We start from the raw sequence: 13,307 nt of genomic DNA, 5'->3' as shown, positions 1-13,307 counted from the left end.
AAGGGATATTGCAAAGTGTCGAATGGAAAATTCATAGTGAATAGGGTGGCATGGGTCGAAGGCTTAAAACATAATCTGATTAGTGTTTCGCAATTTGTTGTGGGCACTGGCAATCAAGTTATGTTTGATGAAGAAGGAATCATTATCTCTAACAAGAATACAAAGGAAATTCTTCTTAAGTCAAAATGAAAAGGAGATATGTTCACTCTCAACATGAAACCTATTGTTGTAGTTCCCTCTATATGTTTGTTTTCGAAAGCTTCCTCAAACCTTAGTTGGTTATGGCATCGACGTCTATCCCATCTTAATTTTAAAAAATCTTAACTAACTGGTTTTAAATGATATTGTTCGAGGCTTACCTGTCTTAAAATTTGATAACGATTCGTTGTGTGCTGCTTGTGAACAGGGAAAGCAACATAGATAAGGTCATCCAATTGTCATCGATTCCAAAATCATCGAACCTTTGAAACTTCTTCACATTGACCTATGTGGACCTTCGACTGTTGAGATTCTCAATAAGAAGAAATACATATCAGTCATTGTTGATGATTTTTCAAGGTTTACTTGGGTTTTCTTCTTCATCAGAAGTCTAAAACTGCTCAAGTGATAATTGACTTCATCAAAAATATCGAGTTGAGTTTGAAGAAGAAAGTTCGAAGAATTAAGAGTGACAATGGCTCAGAATTCAAGAATCGAATTCTTGATTCATTCTTGACTGAGTTGGAAATTTCGCATAACTTTTCGTATCCTTACACATCGCAACAAAAAGGTGTTGTCGAAAGGAGAAATCATTCTCTATGCGAAGCTGCACGAACCATGCTTGCATATGAAAATTTGCCTCAATATCTTTGGGCAGAAGCTGTTTCGACTGCTTGTTTCACTCGAAATCATTCTTTTATGCATTGTCATTCTAATGCTAAGTTCTTTCATGTTTTTAGGTGCAAATGTTTGATAATGAATCTCGAGGACAATCTTTCTAAATTTCAGTAGAAAGCTGATGAAGGAATCTTCTTGGGATATTTACAAAACTTTGTTGCCTATAGGGAGTTGAACAAACGAAAGAGAAAGTTCAAAGAAACTTTCAAACTTACATTGTCAACAGAGTCGAACATCATTTTAGCCTATAATTGCTGAAACGAATAATGAATTTGAAATCATGAATTGTTATGACATTGATTATGATTTAATTTTTGGCATTCCATATAGGGAGATTGATGCAGAAAACCATTCTAATGATAATCGTGTTCCTAAAGCATCGAAACATTTATATGATTCGATTGTTACACGGGAAGAAAGTGATACACCTTCTACATGAACTTCAAGAATGAATGTCGAAAGAGTATTGGTTTAGATTGATGATCAAGTGGAGGGGGGCACTTGAGTTTGACATTACATAATGACAATCATGATTCAACTGTTGAGGGGGAGCATATGCGAACTATAGCTCAAGTCGAGGGGGACCATGTGTTGAACCATGTTGATGTCAAGGGGGAGCATCAGAACTCAAATCCATTGGTCGAGGGGGATCCAAGTGGATCGGATATAATTTCACTGATGAAGCAAATGATTTTCATGATTTCGCTGACAATATTTCAAATGCAGGAGAAGGTTTAGAAGCGGATGATATTTTCGAAGATGCGCCTTTTGATTTTGATCCTGCGTATCCACCAATGGATAAGTCGACATGAAATCATCCAAAGGATTAGGTTCTTGGTGATCCACATTCTGAAGTTCTGACACGAGCCCGGATTCGAGCCAAAAATGAAGTGTCGAATGTTCATCAATAAAATTCTATGTTTAATGTGTTCATTTCGAAAATAGAACCAAAAACAGAAAAGGTTGCATTAGAACACTCTGATTGGGTTGTTGCAATGCAATCTGAACTGGCTGAATTTGAACGAAACAAAGTTTGGAGGTTAATTCCTAAACAAAGGATGTTTTGTTAATTGTTCTAAAATGGATTTTCAAAAATACAACTGATAAAGGCAGTGTTATTCGAAATAAAGCAAGATTAGTCGTTAAAGGTTATTCTCAACAGGAAGGTACCGATTATGAGGAAACCTTTGCCCCTGTTGCATGACTCGAGGCAGTTTGAATTTTTCTTTCTTATACAGCGGACAAAGATTTCGATGTTTATCAAATGGACGTCAAATGTGCATTCCAAAATGGAATTTTGTAGGAAACGGTCTATGTCGAACAACCGACTGGTTTTGTCAATGATAAGTATCATGATCACTGTTATATTCTAGATAAGGCATTCTATGGATTGAAACAAGCACCTCGTGTCTGCTATGCAACTCTGACCAATTTTTTTGAAAATTTCTAAATTTAAACAAGGATCAGTCACTTTATTTCGAAAGAAAGTTGGGAATCACCTGATGCTTGTTCAAATTTATGTCGATGATATAATATTTGGTTCGACTGACCCTTTCTTATCTAAGGAATTTGAGGAGCTTAGGAAAAGCCAGATCGAAATGAGTATGTTGGGGAAAATTAATAATCTTCTAGGTTTACATATTCGTCAAAGCAGGGAAGGCATCTTAATTAATCAGGAGAAATATACACGCAACCTGCTTCAAAGATTTGGGATGATGAATAACACTAAAGTGAAAGTACCTATGGCTGTTGGCACTCACTTGAATCCTTCGTTGGATAAGCCTGTTGTTGACTTAACGACATATAAAAGCATGATAGGTTCACTTTTGCATTTAACTGCAAGTCGATGTGATATTATGTTTGTTGTATGTAACTGTTCTAGGTACCAAGCGAACCCGAGAGAACCTCACCTCAATGCTGTCAAGAACATTTTTCGCTATCTCAACGAAACAGTTTCGTTGGGCCTATGGTATCCATCGAAGACAGGGTTCTTTATACAAGCATTCTCAGATGCAGATCTAGGTGGATGTCAACTTGATCGAAAGAGCACATCAGGAGGATGTCAGTTATTGGATGGAAAGCTTGTGAGCTGGAAATCAAAGAAACAAACGTGTGTTTCGATTTCGACTGTAGAAGCAGAATACGTGGTTGATGCAACATGCACATCACAGGTTATTTGGATACAAAGTCAACTGCGCGATTATGCAATGAATATGAAGAAAATTCCTTTATATTGTGACTCGCAAAGTGCCATTCACATCTGCCATAATCCAGTCCAACATTCAAAAACCAAACACATTGCTCTTCGATATCACTTCATAAAAGAACACGTAGAAGACGGGTACATTGAGGTCTATTTTGTGAAAACAACGAATTAACGTGAAAATATTTTTACAAAACCTTTAGATGAGTAATCATTCTTAAGGATTTTTAATGGATTAAGCATGATAAAAGCAAGTTCTGTTCCCGGTTCTTCTTGATCGAATTGGTGTCAGTTCGTTGGCGTTTTCCTGAATCATTAAGAGGTTATTGTTTCAGTTCAACGTCCACATGCATTTTCATTCGACTTTTCTCTAAACCAGTCTAACCTCAATTTGCTTTTTGGGGGTGAAAGCAGTTCAATGAGAAACATCATTGATGATTGGTAGCTGGTAGGTCGAACGTCTCTTGGTAACTTTTTATAAGTTTGTTCTGATTTTCAGAAACAAAAATTCAAAAAGATTTTCTTATTTTGCATCTGATTTTCATAAACAAAAATCCAATTTTTTTTTCTTATCTTTGCATCTGATTTTCAAAAACAAAAATTCAAAAACATTTTCTTGTTTTTGAATTTGATTTCCAAAAACAAAAATCCAAAAAGATATTCTTGTTTTTATTTCGTATTTTGTTTAACAATTCGTATCTCTTTGTAACAACATACTGGCTAAGGTGCATGCTCAACGATCATATCTTTCATGGGGACATGTATTCTTTCGAACTAATGTACTAGTTAAGCGTCCCTAGAAGCATGCTGCTATATGTTACCTTCAAGCCTCATAGACTTTATGTGTTCGAAGCCTTAATGGACCTCTCACTACGAAAGGTTCTTCCCAATTAGGCTATATTCATATTTGTCGAAGAGCTACCTTTCTCTTCTCATATTGAGTAAATATGTTTCTGCAATGTCCATATATTTTGCATAGGTACAATGAGTTCTTAAACACAATCTTTTTCATCAAAATTTCTTTCATAATCACACACTTCACTGCCTATCATCGACATCTCTGGTCGAAACCCACCAGAATGTAGATATGGAAACACTCTGTGTTTATGATCTTGAGTCATTTTTCCGTGATGATGGTGAAACCCAAAAACCTAAACTATCAAGGAATTAATGGTGAACATTATTGTTCAAGATTTTCACGAAACACTTGTTCCAGTACCTTTTCGATATTCAAAATCTCATTCCATTCGATTCGCGTGATCTTGATGAAATGCTCTAAACCCAAGACATTTTTTCCTAACAAGATCCAATACTTAATTTGTTTTTTCTTGGATTGTGATTTTCAGCTGAATGTCATTCTGACTTCTTGTTACTACAAATCATATCCTACCATACTTGTTAGTGGCTATAGTGCTCATCCATGTAGTTTTGTTCAATTAACTCACACTTATGTTAAGTTGTGGTGTTGAGCAAAAATGAACCTACCTTTCAAAACCAAAGAAAAAGAAGCCATCAGATGCTCATCATTGAGTATTCGATTGTAGTTCACGGGAAACCACACAAACAGTTCGTCATCTCTCTTGATTTTGAGTGAAGAGATCTTTTCTCGGGATCCAACTGCTTTCGTATCAAATGCAATTTGATATCACAATACCCACATTTTTTTAAATTTGCTTCTCACTCATTCTTTGGAACACAATTGCACTGGAATCCTTGAGGTTTTGGATATTACCAACTCGAAACCAAGATTTCACAAAGTCTGGCATATGATTTTGCTTTCAAAACCCAAACGTGAATGAGCCTATCCTCAATGTGAAGGATGATATTCTCTTGGTATCGAAACAACACGATGTACTTGCTTATAGTTCAAAATAAGTGGTGATTCTGGGAACAACAAAAGATCTGATGGCAGTGACGGTTCAAGATTTTCACGAGATTCAAGGAAAACGTTATGATCACTTTTTAAGACGTGGAGACTTTTATGGTACCGGTTAAGTAACCAAGGCAATATGTGGCAGTGTATTATTCGTAACCTGTTCAAATTCAAAAATACCGTAGATTATATAAGGAAAATGGTGGTATCATTCTCAGACTCTATACTCTCAGAACAAATTTCCCAAAAATTATCAATTGTTCATCGTCATCAACATTCCTTGCAATCACAAAAATGGCTGCTCCTCAAACCAATTTTGATCCCACAAACACCACCAATGAAGAAGAAATCTCACACCGTCTCATGGAGATTCATAATACTAATCTACGATTGTTGCCAATGGTGGATCAGTATCCAGAGCAGTTAAGCGTGATAATTCAAACCCTAAATAACTATGTTCTTTCTACAATGTTATCGTCTTCGTTTGCAATTCCAATGACTTGAATTTCTCTTGCTGGTTCCACAATAGTGTTCAACAAAACTACAAAAGTCGTCACCTTTCAACTGATGAATTCCAAGACAAGAAAGCTTAGAAGGAAACAATTTGCTCAAATCATGAAGCTGACCGTCTCAGGTACATTTTATAAGGTTACTAATGAACAAGTTCTTCACATGTTCAATGAGATGGGGCATCAACCTGTTCTGAATGGAATCAGTCATTTTAAAAAGTCGGCTCTACCCTGTATCTGAAGTTTTCTATTTGGAATCGTCTTAAGATGTTTGACAGGGCGAAGTTCCAGATTAGATAAAGCCAAATTTGAAATCTATTTAATTCTTCTTGGGCTTTACTATGGTCTTGATGTGGATTATACCATGTTTCTCTGGGAATAATTTGGCAAAACTATTACTCACACCAACTTGACGAATGGTGTTTTGTGTGCTCGATACTGGAGTTTGATTCTCAAAGAGGTTTATCAATAAGAAGGGATTGTGGTTCCTTCTGGTGTCGAAACGGCTGAATTTTTTACGATGGCTGCTACACGAGTTGTTGTTGATGATCCAGTTCTCTTTCCTAATGTTACTCGCATTCCAGATGCGATGCTAAAACATGTTGATCCGCAAAATCTAATCCTTGTTCAATATTTGGCATCAGTTGATTTTTTCTGTTTCAAATGGTGTTCTTCAGTCGAAAGGGGCTGAGGGTTCTTCAAAAGTTGTTAAGGTACTGAAAAATAAGAAGCAGAATGAGAAACCACAACCTGTGAGGGAGGAAGTTTCTAAAGATATTATTCCTTCAAAAATTGGTATTCTCAAGCGTACCACGAAACCAGCCAAGAGGCCTCATGATTCTCCAGTCAGGCCTTCCGTTCAAGAACCCGAAATCGAGACAACTGAGCAAAAACAGGTTGATTCTTTGCATACTCATTCATCTTAGAAGGGTATAAAGAAGATTATAAAGTCTTAATTCAACAGAAGAGGTGTGTTATTTAGAGAAGTTCTTGTTCCTGTCTCTCCAGCTTCAAAGAAACGACAAGAATTCGATATGGCTCATAAATTACAAAAAAAAAAAGAGAAAGCATCAAGATCCACTTGATCAAGTCACTGTAGAAACGGATAATGACAGTGATAGTGGGGATAATCGACATGATGATTCAAGGCTTGGGTCACCTCGAAGGTATTCTCCTCCAAGTAAAATTTCGAGGAGACAAGAAATCTTGGTGTCACTGTAGACGTATCGAATACGCATACAAACACTAATTTGAATGATCACACATCTACATCCATCCCTAAGAAGACTAAGGTCATACCACCTAGGGTTTCACATACTGAGTCCTATACGGAGGACGTTCGAACTCCAGACATCCATGTGGACTTATCTGATAAGGGCACAAATATCAATATTGGTGAAGGGATGCAGAACAAAGAAGCCTCTATTACATCCACCATTGCAACATCAACCATTCACACTTCAACTATTATCTCATTCACCATTGAATCTTCTACATTTGAAACATTCACTTCCTTACAACCACTTTCATCAACCATCCCAAAATCACTTCCAGTTTCAATTATTTCATCAACTTACTACACGATCATGCATGAACCCATTACTACCCTTTTCTGCTCTCAATCTACTAAGCTGGGAGAGTGGTCGAAAATCATAAAGGGTTTAGGTTTACATACCTTGTTATTATAGTAAATAACAAGAATTCATTCACTTGTAAATCTCTTAGAAGCAAGCACCACAATTGTCGTGCCTCTAATGGTTCACACCCTAACTAGCAAGAAGGAAGACCATAAAGAGAGGAGAGGGGAGAGGAGAATTTCAGCTATATCTATGGAGTTATGAGTAGCCAAAAATACAAGGGTTAACGATCTTTATATAGTGGTCCAAGGAAACCCTAGATAACCCTGATTTGAATATTAAATTATTATTTCAAATCTAGTATGTATCTCATTCCTTATTAATCCACATGTGATATTCTAGAAACCCAAGAATACCCTTAACATAGTCCACCCCTATGGTGGAAGGTTCTGGAGCTTTTTGTTCAACTATTGAATAGTTGCACTTTAGACCCTGCACTTTTAATTAATTCTATTAATCCCAAAATAACCTCCAATTAATTCTGATCAATTATTAATTAACTAATAGCTTTTCTAATTAATATATTATTTTCATAATATATTAATATACTATTTATTTTAATTTTTAAATTAATCTCTCTCTCTCTCTCTCTCTCTCTATCTCTTTCTCTTTAAAAGTCATATTGTCTAATTGCTTGGTTAGAGGGCAACCAAAAGGACCGTGCTACTATCAATTCAAGTATATACCAATTATAGTTATGGGCTTAGACATCTAATCCAACATAAATTGCTTACCCAATTGCTCCCGAAGCTATGAGTATAACTCCTACATCTCTAGAGGTGCTAAACGGTACGATGCCTTAGCAATCGGGGTCGTGTTAGGAACCAAATAAATCCTGAACTCAGCCTGCCTCTAATGAGGCACACCAGGTAATTCCTCAAGAAACACATTTAGGTACTCTCTGGCTATGGGCATATCCGAAACCAAAACCCCCTTCCCAACCTGAGTGTCAACCACGTATGCGAGGTAACCCATATACCTATGTTGTTGATACTATTGAGCCCTAGCAGCATAACAAAAGGCTGATCCAACCCTGGTACCCTCTCCATAAATAATCAGTTCTCCCCAACTTGGGGTTTGAATTACTACCCGCTGACCCTTGTAGTGAATCATCGCGCTAAACCTACTCAACTAGTCCATTCCTACTATCACGCACAGATACCCCATAGGGATAGGGATCAGATCAATTGGGTAGGACACTCCAAATATCTCCAAGGTAAAATCTTGAAAATTTCTCATTGCAGAAACACCGTGTTCTTTGGCGATATAAACTCACAACGGACACTCCAACTCTCCAAGAGTCATATCAAAATTCCTGCTGAAGGATTGGGATAAAAAAAGACCGACTCGCACCCAAGTGAAAAAGCACAAGAGTGTGCAAGGAGTTCACTAAGAAGGTACCTAGCATAATCATAATCATAAGCATACAAATAAATATCTCGACAAAATAATAAATGAAAACATACCAGTAGCGACATCTGGGGCCGCCCTGGCTCCTCTGCCGTGAGCTAGAAAACACGACCTCTAGCCCTCGGGGGATCCACCCTACCCTGGCGTCTATCTGTGGTCCTCAGGGTATCCGGGGCATGTGCCTGCACAGCTGGCCTTCACATGGCCAACCTGCTCACAGTGGTACCAAATCCTGATGCTCGCTAACGGGACCCGCTGACAACAATCCCTAGAAATGTGGCCCTCTTAGCCACATTCGTGGCACCCAGAAGAAGATCGACAAGAACCCTCGTGAACCTTGCCGCACTTGCCACAAGTGTGGCCGCTCTTTCCCCCAGATTATGAATCAACGGGCTTGAACCGCGTCGCTGCAGATTGTGACTGAATAGGAGCCTGCCTATGCTCCCTCGTCCGAGCTTCTATCTCAATCTCTCGCTTCCTCACGGCATCCTGAAGCTTGGAGAGGGTAGTATAACACTGTTTGGACACAAACTGTTGAATATCATCCTTGAGTGTGCTCAACTAACGTGTCATATGGGCCTGCTCTGTAGCAGTAAACCCGGGACAGAAGAAAGCCCTCTCTGTAAACATCTTCGTGATCTCCGTCACTGACTTCGCCGTCTGCCTCAAATCCAGGTACTCCTGAGCCAATCTTTCCCTCTCCACCAGGGGAACATACCTCATGTGAAAGATCTCTGAAGACTGCTCCGAGGTAACAGCAGTCCTCGCTCAGGAGTATAGGAACTGGTCACCAAGTTCCCCCAGTCCTTTACGCCCAGTCGAAGGAGTTTCAGGACGTACCAGACCTTGCAGTCCTCTGGACAGGAGCAGGTGAAGAAATATCCCTCCACATCCGAAATCCATCTCACAGCCACAATCGGGTCCTTGACCTAGTCGAACTCTGGGGGTTTCGTGTTGCTAAAGTCCAGGTATTGGAATGAACCTCCTCACCGGCCATTCGTAGAAAAGACGGCTGTGGTGGCTACAAAAATAGCAGTCTCAGTGTGGGCGGCATAGCGATCATCAAACAACTTAATCACCATGATCTTGATGGACCCAAACAGCTATGGAATAGAACTCCAGACAGTAGTAGCCACCTCAGTGGCAATCAACTCCCATATCTGATCATCAGTCAAGCCCAACTTATCCTGGCCACCATGTGACAACCGTCAATTACAAGTCAAAGTCAAAGTCAACAAGTCAAAGTCAAAGTCAACTAGTCAAACCGATCAAACTTAACTATTACTTCTATGTTAAAAGTTATTCTATGAAAATGTGCATCTGTATGTCAAGAATCCAAGTGTCTCGAAGATTTTAAGTGTTTAGCAATGTAAAACCCTAAAAAGGGAGTTAAATGCACCAAAACACGATTATGGACCCTTTGGGGGCTTAAAACATTCATAAACAATGCCTAAATGAGTTTACGAACCTTGCATTGCGAGGATAAACACTAACAAAGACTACAGTCAAATCTCTCCCAAATCTCTCTCAAAATCTCTCTCAACTTTTTATAGTCATCTGGGTCATCCCGACCCTTAACTTGGCCATAAATCACTCAAAACGGGAAGTTTACTTGAAAAACAACCATTTGGGACGGAAACCCTTCTTAGGGACCGAACCCTCTTAGAGGAGAACCTCTTAGAACCGAACCCTGCATAGAACCGAAGGTCCCTTTTCAGGACCGAACTAAGCCCCTTCTGAACCGAACATAGTATCCGAGACCGAACCTCATTTGGACCGAAGCTCAAGTACACCCGAAATGAACCGAGCCCTCAGTCCATTTCGGTTCCTTCTCACCTTCGGACCCGAGAACCACCCTTCGGACCCGAGCCTTCCCTTCGGTTCCTTCTTCTCCCTACTCTCACCCCTCATCTCCTAAGGACCGAACCTCGCAGGTTCGCTCCTATTGTCCGGTTTTCGACCATTTTCGCTTCTTAAGCCCGTTTTTGACGATTTTGACGAGGATTTCTCACCAAATTCATATTTTTAGTATTTTAAACTCCCTAAACTTATATTTTAATCACACCCCAAGGATTTATTAATTATAAATCATTATTTTACATTAAAGAAAAGGGCTTAGGATATTTTATGTTACAAGTGGGCCGAGTGTGTCCACTTGCACTTATGTGTCACTTTCTCATTGGTCCAACCTTATCCACATCACACACACCAATGTAAACATCCCTTCACCCTAGCCACTTGTTCCAGCAATCCTTCTTATAAAGAAATGCCTGGGGATTTCCTTGATCATTTTCTTCTCCATCAAACACATACACACTTCTTAACCATAAAGAGAGTCTCTTTTTCTCTCAACTTCCAGCCACACTTTTGAAGTGTTCTTGAGTTATTTATTCACTTATTGGTAAGTATTTCCTTCTAACTCAAGTATTATTACATGTTATCGTAACACTCTTGAATCATCTACATATTAACACGAAATCGTTCATAGGATCATCCAAAAACTTCGTGTGTTCATCAAATGTTCTCGACTTGAAACTCATCATCTTCGACCTTCCATCCTTCAAGAAATCACATAAGGTGAGTTCATACCCCTACGTTTTCCAATTTTCTTTAGTTTTCACCGGGGGAATACAAGTTAAAACACCAAAAACTTAACTAAACTCAAACATCATCTTTCAACAGAAACGTTGAGTTCTATTTATGGACTGTTTTGACCATCGTAAACTTAATATCTTTCAAAACTGTTTAATGTGAAAATAATTCAGGTTTATACCTTTAAAATGACTACTTGCACATCTCCATATGATTTTTCTACAATTTATGACGATTTTTACAAAACAGTCTATCATTTCAGAAACCACTTCCGACCAGTCTGTGAAGTTGAACCTTTTTACACAAGTTAAAGGTCATTAAAAATCAAGAAAAAAATTATGAATGAAATAGACACATTTTGTAGACCCTCAGAGTTTATGGATCTAAATTTCGATCTCTGATGATTTTTCTATAAATTTTTCCAATAGCAAGAACAGAAAAGTTAAAAACTATAAATAGTTAACAATTCTATTTACACCTTCTAACTTGCTGAGCAATGTGTGTAGTAATTATTTGAATACATATAGCTAATAGTACATATTATATACCTTAGTTTAAAGGTATGAATCATATACAAAGAAGGACTACCACTACAAATAATTATAATAGATTATAATAAGTAAAATTAAGTCTATTATACACCACAAACAAACATGTTACACTATAATAGGTATAGTTAGGTTTCATATACAATACAAACATTATGATAAACTATAATAGGTATAGTTTATGTTTCTTTTACTTTTCAAATTCATTACAAAAGGTTTTTCATATAAACGGGGTACGAATACAAAGTATCGGGTTTATACAAAAAGGGTACATTACAAAGTACCCGGTTTTTCATATAAACGGGGTACGAATACAAAGTACCGGGTTTATACAAAAGGGGTACATTACAAAGTAACGGGTTTTTCATATAAACGGGGTACGAATACAAAGTATCGGGTTTATACAAAAGGGGTACATTACAAAGTACCGGGTTTTTTTTATATAAACGGGGTATGAATACAAAGTACCGGGTTTATACAAAAGGGGTACATTACAAGGTACCGGGTTTACACAAATGGCTTTTATAGTATTAAAATTAAATATACTATTTTAAGTACGGGAATTTACTTACAAAAATGGAGTCTTAATACATTAAAGGCTACAAGCTATCTTTTTGAAAATACAGAATCTACCAGGTTAAGCGTCATCACCGGCAAAGTGAGGACATCTTCAAACTAGTTTTCTTAATAGTAAAACTACACACTTGTAAACTAAGTATGGTATTTACACTGACATATTTCGGCCTTGGTTCCATAAAGGCTATAACACACTTTACGGAAAATATAGGATTTTCTGGAAACATTAGAGACTTAAGAACCACACAAAAAGGGGTTTTATGCACATACAAAACTACATATACTATTTTAAGTATGGAAATTTACTTACGAAAACAGTGTCTTAGTAAATATGTAGTAGATCCGTTCGATCTAAAACTTTACTAACATGTACATACCAAGAAATCGCACCAGGAGCATATTTTTCTTACTAATCTTTTGAATTTTGAAACGTTCTTTGAAAACACGAGAATCACAGATATATTTTGGTCTTAAGACTCAAAGGCAACATTCCACTTTTCCAAAGAACAAAAGGACGTATCTCTTTTACAACAAAAATGCTTATGAACTCACCAGCTTTAATGCTGATAGTCTTTCAAACTACTTGTATTCTCAGGAAATTAGTAAGTCAAGTATGCATACAGGTTTCGAGAAGACAGAGCATCATAGTGCTAAGTCTTAGTTTTGATGTTCACTTTTGGAGTCAAACTTATGTAAATCAATTACAATGTAAACTATATGTTATCCATGAAATGGTTGTTGTTGCTTTGATTACTATTGTACAATTGTTGTGATACTGTGCATGACGTCCTCCGCCCCGAAACGTTTCCGCCGTTCCGGTTTGGGGGTGTGACAGATTGGTATCAGAGCATTGTTTATAGTGAACTATGTATATCAACCTATAAAAGATATACAACTATAAATACAACAGGGGCCGAAGTGCTCTGACTTAAATTATACTTTTAAAATAGAACAATATTTTTACGAAAGTATACATACACGCATATACTTATTTATATATGTACATACTAGAGCAAGTATCACAAAAGAAACAAAACAAAAGTATTTAGAAGTTGGACACTACAGTCAAACCTAGACAATTAT

This window comes from Lactuca virosa, chromosome 1 (genome assembly GCF_052849685.1).
Source record: "Lactuca virosa cultivar CGN04683 chromosome 1, Lactuca_virosa_CGN04683_v6, whole genome shotgun sequence".
NCBI lineage: Eukaryota > Viridiplantae > Streptophyta > Magnoliopsida > Asterales > Asteraceae > Lactuca > Lactuca virosa.
This window is presented reverse-complemented; position numbering follows the sequence as displayed.